The following is a 12277-nucleotide window of genomic DNA, read 5'->3' as shown; positions in this document are numbered from 1 at the left end:
CAATTTAGTAAGAAAAATATTTACTACTTCTTTGAAGACCTCCAAATCTTTTGCAAATACACTTTCAATTTTTATTACCATCCCCCTTGACACTTGTTTATTATGCATTTTTACTTAATTTGCATAGTTTAATTTAGCATGAGTCACTCCTGTGGGTTAACAACTTTCTATTCTAGTTATATCTAGTCATTGTGTTTTCAAAAGTATGCTTCCCGTTCCAAAGACTTCCCCGAACCTTGCACAGGAGAACTAGCAGAGCACCTTGATCCTGGAGTTAAAACCTGAAAGCTCTGGAAGGAAGTGTGAACAAATAACCCCAAATCTGGAAATTGTATGCTTTAGAAAAATATAAAACCATCCTGTTAGTGAATCTCTAGATTAGATTAGAAACTCTAATACCATCATAAATGGGTTTTAAGAAAATTATATTGGAGCCTTGCAAAGTTTGGAAAAGGCTGCAGATCAAAGAAATTATAAGGTGGTAGCAAATTGTAAATAATATATTTTGAAATTATAATTAAAATTAACCAGAGTCAATTTTCTGAGGCATTGAGCTATTAAAGATTTATGAGTTGCCTAAAATCTCGAATCTTTCGTGAGGTAATCGCTTCAGTGGACATAAAGGAAAGGTATCTTATTTGCTGCTTCACTGCTTAAACCAGCACGAGAAAACCAAATTTGTGATTATTACTCATTATGAGGATGTTTATTGCAGAATACGGTTAGCCCTCAAAATTATATGAAAAAAGATCACTAAATGTTGTTTTAGTCTTTCCTTAAAACTTATAATTAGCAAAACTTACAAGTTCTCTAAACCAGTTAAGCTCTACCTGAATATGTAGGTAAATGCCCTACAGAAACTTTAGGCTTAACTCTATGTAAATCTTGCATCATACCAACTGATACTTTATACATTACTAATAGAATATTGAAGGAAATCAATTTTTTAATCCCATTTGTGCAATCAACATTCAAAATATGATTTTTGAAAAAAATCTTGTATCAGAATTTATTCCATTTGTCAAATGTTCCTGCCTGAAATGACACCGATGTAGACTTCTGAGTTTCTGGATTTCATCCTGGGGAGCTTCAGGGTATAAATAAGCTCATTATCACAAACACAGCCTTATTAACTCTTGTGGTCCAAAGTGTCAATTGAGGAAAATAGAACCCAGAATGCCTTAGTACTATTATTTGCTTCATGCCTTTTGAAATCCGGGGGAGGCTCTATAGCACTAGAGAGAACATTGGGAAATAGGATCTATACAATGTTTACCACCAGATTTTTTTCCAAATGGCACTTATGTGAACATTTGTAACTTGTATTTTTACGAGGATTGAATGATCCCCGGGTTTGCTGGTTGTGCAGGGCCGTCGTCTGTGGCAATGTACATCCGCCCCGGTCGGCATAGCTCCAGCACATGCACTTACCGTTGCACTTGAATCCTGGGCTCTATCACTTTCTACTCGTTGCTCCTGGGCAAGCTCACTAAGCTCTCTGAGCCTGTTTCCTCATCTGCAAACATGAAGAATAATAGCAATACGTTCATGGTGCAATACAATGAGATAAACGTCAATGGTAAAATCAGCACATTAGTGCCTATTTAAAAACTACTACAGCTGAGAGCCATCTGGGTCAGGCGGTGTTTCTTGAACTCCTAGTTATATTGTGGTCAGTAGTCAAGCTCCAGAAGCTTAGGCCTCAAGGGCCAGGTGACAAATCTGATTGTCAGATGACCAACGTCAGTCAGGAAGTGGTTGTGAATTTTGAGAGGCGCTGATCGTCTTTGTTCTAGACCATCTGTCCAAGGCTAGTTAGGGAACAGCCTTGGGAAGTAAAGTCAGTGTCTCCCTGTGAATCAAAGCACAGGGTTGCTTATCGCCTTGGGAGATGTCGATGGTGTCTCCCTCCAGAGCAGGGGGCAAGCATGCCATTGCCCCAAGAAAAAGGTATGGTTTTTGTACTGTGCAGAACACCAGAAATCCAACGCTGGGGGTTCCTCACCTTTACTGTGACCCACTGCAGTGCACACATCCACGGGTTCTCGTTTTTGCCTCTCGGCAGGAAGTGGGGTTCAGAGACTGGCACCCAGCAGGCTCATGTTACCACCCTGTGCCGTGAGTAATACAGTCACTCGGCCCTCTCGTAGAGTCTCATATGTTTTACCAGAATCCATGAAGTGACATCAGGCTAACTTGTTATCTTGCAAATAAGGTAACATCAGACCCTTCATTGTCTTTTTTTTTTTTTAAGGCCATTATTAAGATAGATTTCACATGCCACAAAATTCAGAAATCTAAAGTATACGGTTCAGCAGCATTTAGTATCTTCACGGAGTTGTGCAACCATCATCATGATCTAATTTTAGAACTTTTTCAACACCCCCAAAAGGAGCCCTGTATGCATCAACAGTCATTTCCCATCCCCGTCCTTCCCTCCCTCTCTTAACTCTTGTTAAGCCGATGTTAGAGCAGGTGGGGGGTGGGGCGTGGAAGCAGGAACACAGTCAAGAGGCCTCTGTAGCACTTAGTGAAGGCGAGAGGTGTCTGAAGAGAAGATATATTTTAGAAGTAGAGCCAAGAGGATTTCCTGACCAATGGCATCTGCCAGAAGGATTTGCTGATGGATTTTCCGTGAGGTGCGAGTGAATGAGTAACGGGTGAGTTGGCCATTTCTGGCCTCAGTAGCTGGAAGGATGCAGTTGCCATTAAGTGAATCGGGAACGACTGTGGATGTAGCAAGTTCTGAGGACCAAGAGCTGCACTTAAATTATGTGAAGCTGAAAATGTCCAATGTTACGGTGAAATGGAATAGGCAATATATAGCATTCCAGAGTTCAGATGAGAAAGACTGCTTGAAGATAGGAATTTGGGAATTTAGAGCCGGGAGACTGCATGAGATCACCCAGGAAGTACAAAGAGACCAAGAGGAGGAATAGTCCTAGAACTGAGCCCGGAGGCACGTCACCCGGTGAGGTCAGAGGGGGAGGTGAGACCCGTAACATCAAAGAGCAAGACACAGTTTTGGACAGAGATTTCTTCCCAGAACATTGCAAGTGTTACATATTCTCTTTGTTGCCGGATGTGAAAATCATCCTTTGGGAGATGTGCGCTCAGACTTGGTGTGATTTATATAATAGGCAACTATTTGCTAATTCCACTGGCTTCCTGAGAGGGAGGAAAAAACGAATGATTTCAGGAGAAGGGGCTTGAGACCCATAGGTTTTCTAGGCAGGTGCAGAGAAGGCCAACCCTGGCATGCCTCACGCCAACGCAAACAGATGAGTGTACGAGATCCGTATTCCGTAGTGTCACAGCAGATCTTAAATATCATATACTCAAGCATATATCACAGTGGTACATTCCGGATGTATGATCTGAAGGACAAACTCTGGATTTAGGGACTTTCTCTGAAGACCGTTTACAATATTGATTATAGAGTTAGGTTTTGATTCTGGCTTTTGGTTGTATTTATAAAACATCGAAAGACATTTATTTTCAAGTACAGGTTCGTGCATGGTATTGTAAAGGCCTTGCCAGTTGAATTTTACACGTTGAGAAGAAAATGAAGTGCTCAGAAATCCTTCACTTTTATGTAAAACCAAGGTGGTGTCTTATAAGATGCCAAACATCTGCGTGAAACTGAGAAAAAAAAAAAACGGTCAGTCATCAATGTTTATTACTATCTGGATATTTGATGTCATGGAAATGATAAATCATAATTAGCATTTCAATTTGTCAAGCAGATGTTCATTGAAATACAGACGCAACCTATCCCACCGGCTGGAAGGACATTTTAGATGACCCATAATTGTTCTTCTGCTTCTCAAAGTTAAAGAGAAATACAGTCTGTTATCATAATCCTTTCAATGGTGTGTAAAGGGGTGTGTCACCTTATGAATTTGCGATTTTGCATCGACCGGATAATGTGCTGAAATTGATTTCACCTGTTGTGTTTTAAGGCTCCTAATGACCGGAAGCAGTGCCAGGCAGGATTATCCATCAGACTCAGGATTCAAGCGTCTTGCTTATTTTCACCAGGTTCGTTTGTTTGCGTTTTGACTCTAAATCTGTTTTTACGAGTGACATTGACATAGTAAAATCCTGTCCACTGTGCACGAGGACTTGTCTTCAGTGGCCTGCAGGGATCTGATTTTCCGATGAGTGGAGAGATTTCTCAAGTCAAGAATCTCTGGCTCCCAGCTCCTTTCTCAGCTCTTTAGTGTTCCCAGTAGTCCCCTGGGTGGTCCCCAGGCTCACGGGAGCTCTGGGGCTCTGGCTGGTGGAGCAAGTCTGTGGCCAGGCTCCGCTAGCTGCACCCTATCCTAGTCCCGGCTCACATTTTCTATTTCTATTCTCACTTTTGATTTTTTTTTTGTTTTGTTTTGACCTCTTTTCCTTTCCCGCAATGATCTTTGGTTTTGAAGCGGTCTTCCTCTTGCCGCTTCAAGGACATGCTCGGGAATAATGAAAAGCACAAGGAGTATTACAATGGTTAGAGAAAAGGCAATATTGTTGTTAAGTAGCACACCTCAAAATTATTAATCTGAAAAAGGACAACACTCATTTAGAGGTATAAATTCTGGGATGCTTATTTTTAAATTGCTCACTAGCTTGTTGATCCCATCTGCATTTGCATTTTTTACCTGAAAAAGGGACAAGATTGTTGGTGGTATATGTGTGCTTCTCCACAGATTGTATATCTCGTTATGATGTTTATGTCCTAAGAGAATGTTTTCCTTTCTCCTTGGTGGTACCATCATGTTGTTTGTTAAATATACTGCTAGAAGGACATAGGAATATAGAAATGTTAGAGAAGAGAGCTAGGTATACACAACGTGGTGAGTTAAAATGGAGAATAAGTAAAATTTACTTATTTTTTTTTTTTTAAAGAACATACTTTAGAAGGAGCCCAGTGGAGGGCTCTTTTTTTTTTTTTTTTTTTTTTTGAAATTCACTTATGTTATTAAAAAAAAAAAAAAGCAATCTAAATCCCTGGGATGGATGGAAGGGGTGTTGCCAGAGGTCAGAAGGACAGGGAGAAGGCGTGGTAGCCGAGATTGGTGAAGACATCCACGCAGCAGCTGTTACCTGCGTCTGTCAGGACCTTGCACTTGGGTGCTGCTGGCTGCTGGTTGAGACTGAGGCTAAGCAGCCCTGGGGAGGAGCCAGGCACCTGCGCCTTGAGCTCCCCACTTAGCTGCCACTGGTTGACACAACGGCCCTGGCCAGCTGAAAGAATCAGGTCCTGGTAGAAGGTGACGTGTTTCTGTGGCGCCCGTATGGGGAAAATAGTCGTGGGTGTGGAGGATCGGAGGTGCCAGAGGGTGAGTGCTGGGCCTCCTCCACAGACCATCCAGTCTGAGTCAGGGGCCAAACAGCCGATCCAACGCCCATTGTGTGGCCTCGAGCACTCCTCATGCTTATATACCTCGATGGTCTGGACTTCCTTGGCTGTGCGGAGGTCCCAAAGTCGCACGGCTCCATCCTCTCCACCTGACAGCACCCCAGGACTCCGCTCCCGCAGTGCCAGGCAGTGGACATAGTCTGTGTGGCCCCGGAGGGCCCGTGTGAAGGTCCCGGTCTCAAGGTCCATCGTATGCAACTGACAGTCTCCCCCTGCCAGGATGAGAGAATTCTCCTTGGGGACAAGAAGCAAAGCATTGGTCTCAGGCACTTCTAGGCTGGTCCTGTATGGGGGCTGACACCGCCACAGCTCCTTACAACCCTTCTTGAGGATCTCTGCCCAAAGCCAGGCCTTCACTTCCCCATCCCCAGCACTGAGCAGATGTCGATCCGTGGAGACCATGCTGTAGACCGGCCCATCATGGGCTTGGAATGTCACCACTGGCTTCTCCTAAAGGAATTTTGAAGAAACAGGGATAGAGATGTAGCAGTAAGGGGAAGGATTATTTCAGTTAAAGCACATTGCCAGAAGATAGGGAGGTCATAAGATCTATTACATTATATATAATCATGATAAAGAAGAAAGGGTGAGAAATAGGAAAGAAGGTGAATTATCAGAAATGAAGCTAAAGAAGGGATAGAATATTGACCAGATTTTCAGAGAAACCTACAAAAAAAAACCCGTTCCATACTAACACGAGTCACAGGTCCAAGATTTTTCGGAACTAGCTTTCGAAGGATATATTCCGCTACACGGCCGTTGTGGTCTCCCGCCCTGCTCTGTGGAGGGAGGTGATTGGAGCTAGGAAAATCGTCTGTCCACGAGGTAATCAGCCCCTCGAGGGTGCATAGAAGTAAGACTTCAGAGCTTCCTACTTGTGTTTCTTGGAAGACTGCCCTGCCTAGACCTCCAGTAAGGCATGACGTCTCCTATGAATGAGTGTGTGGCTTTATTTCACAGATTATCAGACTTAGAGATACTGACCATGGCCTGAGGGCGGTGAGAGAAGGTCATTCTAGAAGTGGAGAGGTTGGAACCCGGCATTCTTCCCCATGAATATTTGCTGGAATTACACTATACGCTTTTTGTCGTCGTTTTTTCCGAGCGACCACGAAGGCAACACAGACGGGCATGACATATGCTCGTTGTCCACATTGCGGAGGTGTCGTTATTACAGACTGTCTCCAAAAGAGATTGTTAGCTCGCTTCTTATTGTGGAAATAAACACAGTGAGAGGGAAGAAGAAATGAAACCGTCTTCCTGCCATTTCTCATTGGAGCCAGTTTAGAATGAAAACAAACCCAAACACCCTTAAGCCCAGCAGCAACATTTATAACAATTTTCCTAATTTAACTCCTTTTCTTTTTGCTAAGGAGGAACAGTTGTATTTTTGTCATTAATAGCAGAGGGAACGGTGCCTAAACAGCCTATTATAAATTCTTCTGGGAAAGCATATTACAAATAATTGAAAACAAACCTGATTCTGTGAACTTGGCAGCAAATGTATAACAGAAAGCAATTCAGCCCTGGCCCCTGGATGATTGATGAAATGTTTTATTCCCTTTACCTTTCATTCACACTGTGTTTGTCAAGAGGAAAGAGAAAAGGGAATGTTGTGAAGCAAAAGCCACTTTAGACAAATAACTTACAATAATGATCAATGACCTCTGTATCACTGTTTATTCATTTTTCTCAAGCTTTAGTGTTTCTAATATTCACGAGTTGGCGTGAATTCCTGCAGAAGAGGAGGCCCTGAGGTTCAGCGTGTCCCCACCCCCCGCCAGCTAACCCACATCACGAGCTGTATCTGAGCTGCTTGGAGGGCACGGCCCTGCAGCTTCCTGTGGTCAGTTATTACTGTGAGTCCAGCAAAGGAACAGGAACACTGTGTACTCAGTAAATCTACAGAAAGCTTCATCCTCTGGTGCGTGGGAGGAGAGGTCCCTTGGTGCACTCTGTTTCTTTGAAGGGACTGGAGATCTGTTGGTGCCGTGCAGATGTCAGGGGGTGTGCAGAGCCAGCATCCTACAAACCCAGTAAATAAATGATTACGATCCAACTCTGTACAGAAGAGGGGAGGAACCTGAACTGAGGATGCTGTGGCCGTGGATCGTGCCTGTGTTGCTGTGGCTCAGCAAAGCCTGTAACGTTGGCACCCAGCCTCCTCGTTGCGGCCCTTTTTAAAAACCTTGGTAGTTTTTTGAATGTTCTGTGCACATCACAGTGCGAGCTGCACACCCGGAGAGTCCAACGAAACCTCCAGCGTGAGGTCAGGTTTGCAGAGTCCCTTCCCACGTCCTTTCCTCCTTCATCTTTGTCTTCTCACCAGCTCCTGCCCAGAGATCAGCAGTTCTGCAGCCTCCCCGTCCTGCAGGCCTCATGCTGGCGCTCGGTCACCCGCTCTGTTGTCTGGCCTAGCGACCACCGGTCAGCAGGTGGCAATACCGGCTGACCCCTGAGCCCAGCCCCGCGCGGAGCTGCGGTGGGGAGGGGATGAGCCAGGAAGTCCTCCTCCCATCTTTCTTTGTCTTCGTCCCTCTGTGAAGCTGGGTATGGGTCAGAAGGCAAGATGCAGGCCCATGTCCTCTTCTCAATGCATGGTCTCCCATGGATACTCTGCCTTCTTAGCATTGCCAGAATCACCTTTCTATTACAGGAGGGACCTGCTGCTTGTGTTGTCCGAGGCAGCCCAGGGATAGGAGGTGGGGGGGTAACAGGTAGCTTCTGTACAGGGCCCAGCACAGCCTGCTAAGCAGAGACACATGTAACCATTTATATTATCTGTCTGACTTTCTCAAGAGTAACAACTACTAGCACTTCATGGTTTTTCCTGTGTGCTAGGCATTCTCTGCTCAGGTTGGATGAATTATCTCTTTTAATTCAGGAAACAGCAAGGGAAGCTTGTAATTGCCTTTTACATAGGAGGCGGAGACACAGAGATTAAGGTGCCTGAATTCAGACAAGTGGTCAGTGGCAGAAGTGGAATTTGAACCCGTGCCATCTGTCCCCAACATATAAGGTCTTAAACTGTCATTAACTACCTGAAAACACACACAAACACACCCAGTTATACAAAGCATCAGGCACAGGCTTAGCCAATCTAGGGAAGCGTACATGTGCAAACATCCTCATTGTTACACGCAGACTCATTGTTACACGATTTATAATCCTACTGAAATAAAAATCATCCGGTTATGGAAAGATAAAATTTTGTTTTGCAAAAAAGAAAAAAGTCTTAATTTATTTGTTCATTGTGTAGTCTTAAGATTGGAGAGGGGGAACCTGTAGTTTCCTCTTACAAAGCTTGGCCAGAGGCCATAATTAAATAATAGGACACATGATTTCACTTGAAAGCATAGAAACTTGACCAACCGTGGATGTACAGTTTCACTGTAAAGATGAAATGAAGCAGGATGACAATTTAAGGGGTTGGGGGACAGAGAGAGGGAGGGGAGAGAGAAGTCAAGAGAGAAGTAAAGATGGAAGAAGACAACACAAAATTAGTAACATGGAAGCAAAAGGAAGATGAGAGAGGAAGGTGGCAGAGTGGGAACATGCAGAGAGGGAGCCCGTCCCTGTGTGAGTGGGCGCGTACCCGGGGGAAGGGGGGGCACGTGGGCAGGCACAGGTGTTGGGGATGGTAGAGATACAGGGAGCCTGGGGGATAAGCTCACTGCGAGCGCCGCGTGTCTGTGCTCAAACTCTTCTCTAAGTCGCCGTGTGACTCCGTAACCTAATGTCTCTCACATCTTGTTGTTTGCGGTAGAACCTTTCTGAACAATACACTAGTTGAGATCATCCATGGCCACACCAAAATGCTGCTTTTTTAGAAATGGGAGGGGAAAAAATCCAACTAATGTATTTATACAGCTTTTCCTTGATATCCTTGCGACACACCGCACACAACACACACACACAATTGCTCTCTGAGGAACTCGAGTCAGAGAGTAAGAATGGAAGAGAGACTGGATTTCTTTTTCAAGCACACATCTAGGTTTTGTTCCAATCTAATGACACAGGATCTGGCGCAGTAGTTAGACCTCCTGCTCCAAGATTTTATTTTAATTTTAAACAAGTGTTCCCACACAAGAACTGAGAACAAAACAGGAAAATGTTGCTTAAGTTTTCCTTTGTGCTCTTATTAGATCTTTCAAGGGTACCGACTGTTCTGTCCTACAGTGTGGGTCACCGTGCTCTCGGTTGCTTTTCCTCTGTCTGGGGCTTTCTCTAACAGCTGTCCACAGTGAGGAGAAGCCTGTTCGTTTCACAGATAATTGTTGTGGGTACAAACATACTATTTTCCCCTTCTTCCTATAATGTGAGGTTTTTAGTCCTTTCTACTTAGTAGATTTTACTCTAAACTGTAAATTAATTCTTTTGCATGCCGGTGAATGGTTTTGTTGTTGTTTTTTTTTTTTTAATCAAACACTTCAGTGCAAACTTGTCATAACCGGTTTAATTTATTATGTTTGTAAGACCTTGGGGATTGTTCGTTCTTTCCTGGATAATGGACGCTTTAGACTTCCGAGTCTTGGCCATGTTCTGATTCCAGTTTGGAGCTTTGCCTCTGTTCACCAGGAGGATCTCTATTTACGTGGATCAGAGCCAGGAGGTGTTAATCAGGTCTAAGACTGTCCTTGCCTCAGTGATCCTTTGTCCTTTAATATACTCAGGAGACCAGGCACCGACCCACCTGGCGGTGGGTCCTGAGTGGTGCCCTGGCGCTCAGTAAGCAGTCTACCTCAGGAAGTCCAGCCGGGATAACCCTACTAGGATAAATCTGACTCGAATTTATGAAGAAAAGCCAAGAGCTGGGGAAATCAAACAATATAGAAAATTCCAGGGGACGGAGAGCAGGACACTAAAGAGAAAATGGAATTTAAAGAGTGGAGTCAGTCACAGACAGGACTGGAATGGAAGTAAAGCAAATAAGAGAATGGAGGGAGGAGGGTTCAGGGGAAAGTCCTCTCCCCAGTGGTGAGCTTCTTGTTGCTAGAAGTGTGCAGATAGTGCCTAGATGACTGGCTTTTATTTATTCAACGAAATGCTTATCCAGCCTCTACTTGATGAGGTAGTATTGTGTTTGAGCCGAGGAGTTCAGCCAACAGAGGCAGACTAGAACTGGAGCAGATCCCAGCTATATGAACGTAGCCCTACTTGGTAAAATGTCAATCTCTCACTTCTTAAAGAGATAATAGCAACAGCCTGAAAAAGGGTTGTGGTAAGCTTTCAAGGACTCACTGCTCTATGAGTTAGTGTACGTAGATCATGTAAGAGTGTCTGGTATCCGGTAAGGACACATTAATAACTATTGTTTTTATGTGCAAGGTACCGTGTATGTATTGCAAAGAAATTTCTGAAATAGCTACGAAGTTGGGATACATGACGAATGAAGCTATTCTCTTAGTCTCTCTCTGGGTGAGGCACACACCAAACAAAATTTGGAGCAAAGTGAAAAGCGAGAGAACTTTCCTTCTGGTGACTTTTGCTCATGGCCTGCTCTGAAGTGACCCCTCTTAGATTCTTCCCCACTGTGACTTTCAGATGATGTCTGTGCCCCTATATAGTCTGAGTTTGACAGCACCAAGATTTAGTGATGGCATGTGCATTTGATAAAATTTAAATGAGAAGCTCCCAAAAGAGATCGAGAAAACCTAATTTTGACAGCTCTCCTTTTATCCTTGAAATATTAAACACTTTAACCAGAAAAAGACAAACACAAGTAATACAAAAAAATGTAACTTGGGGTAGTTTTAAAAATTATTATCTGAAAATAATTATAAATTTTAAAATAGATGTATGATGAGCAGCTACATGTCAAGGTTCTTTTAGAGCAAACATCATAAAAAGCTCTTTTCGAGCAAACATTTATGTTGTGTTTAGTAATAGTTTTGCCTTTTTGAAAATTTTAGGGACTGGTTGTTATTGTTCTTTTTATACATCATGACCAGTGGAATGATACCAAGATCTTCCCTTCAGTTATGATGGATTATAGCTCACCCATCTGGGCATGTTTCAGATGAAACTAACCTAAGCTTCTTTTGAACAAGTGGGTTAGAAATAAATGTTTTGCTGGATTGCTTTGAGCTGTACAAAGCAAAAAGACCACCGAAAACTTTTGGGGGAAAAAGGCCATATGAGTTTGGAGACTTTGAGGAAATCAAAACTCCTAAAGCAGCTGAGATTTTGCTTCTATTTTTGATTTTTCTAAAAAAAACTTCACCCTTCTATGTGTTGAGTAGTTTCATAGGAGTTAGATAGTGCTGCCACAGGAAATGCGCTGTTGGTAGAAAGAATAAAAGTAACTCTGATACAAAGTGAGAGAGAGAGGGAAGAGAGAGAGATCTTCTTTGGCCAGTAGAGAAGCTATGCAAATCTTTGGAATACAATAGTTTAACTAGTTTCACTAGGAGAGAAGAAAAATAAAAACATGAAAAATACTCTTTGAAGAGAGCTGATTTTATTATTACTCTGCAATTTATTAATGACTATGGTTTTAATAGTGAAGAATTTATTTAAATAGTTCATGGAAGGTAAAACTTGCATCCAGAAATGACAGATGTAAGAAATGTAATTTGAAGAACAAGAAGGTGAAGGTGGAGAAGGAGAAGAAAGAAGAAGGAAGAAGAAAAAAAAACCCAAACAAACAGGAGAAAAGCAATCTAAGTTTCAGGGGCTTTTGGAACCCAGTAGGTGTCAAAAGCAAAATATTGTCTTTTCCGGAAAGTGAAAGACCTGTTATGACTTAGTCAAGGGTAGAGTAGTCAATGATAGTAGTCATATGGGTTAAACGGTTCATTAAGCTGACATTTTCCTGTGTTGAAATAGGTTAGTTATGGAAGTTAAAGTCACACACAGTCCTTGACATTT

At 43.0% G+C, this 12277-nt stretch overlaps 1 protein-coding gene and 1 pseudogene across 2 annotated transcripts in view; one reads left to right on the top strand and one right to left on the bottom strand.

The window, feature by feature from the left end:
• The window catches only part of LAMA2 (laminin subunit alpha 2), a 580166-nt gene that overhangs the window by 211325 nt on the left and 356564 nt on the right, over positions 1 to 12277 (top strand). The gene's annotated exons all lie outside the window — the stretch shown is intronic.
• Positions 5027 to 6451, bottom strand: LOC112930915 (THO complex subunit 6 pseudogene; annotated as a pseudogene).

Source organism: Vulpes vulpes, chromosome 1, assembly GCF_048418805.1.
Source record: "Vulpes vulpes isolate BD-2025 chromosome 1, VulVul3, whole genome shotgun sequence".
In the NCBI taxonomy this organism is placed as follows: domain Eukaryota; kingdom Metazoa; phylum Chordata; class Mammalia; order Carnivora; family Canidae; genus Vulpes; species Vulpes vulpes.
This window is presented reverse-complemented; position numbering and strand designations above follow the sequence as displayed.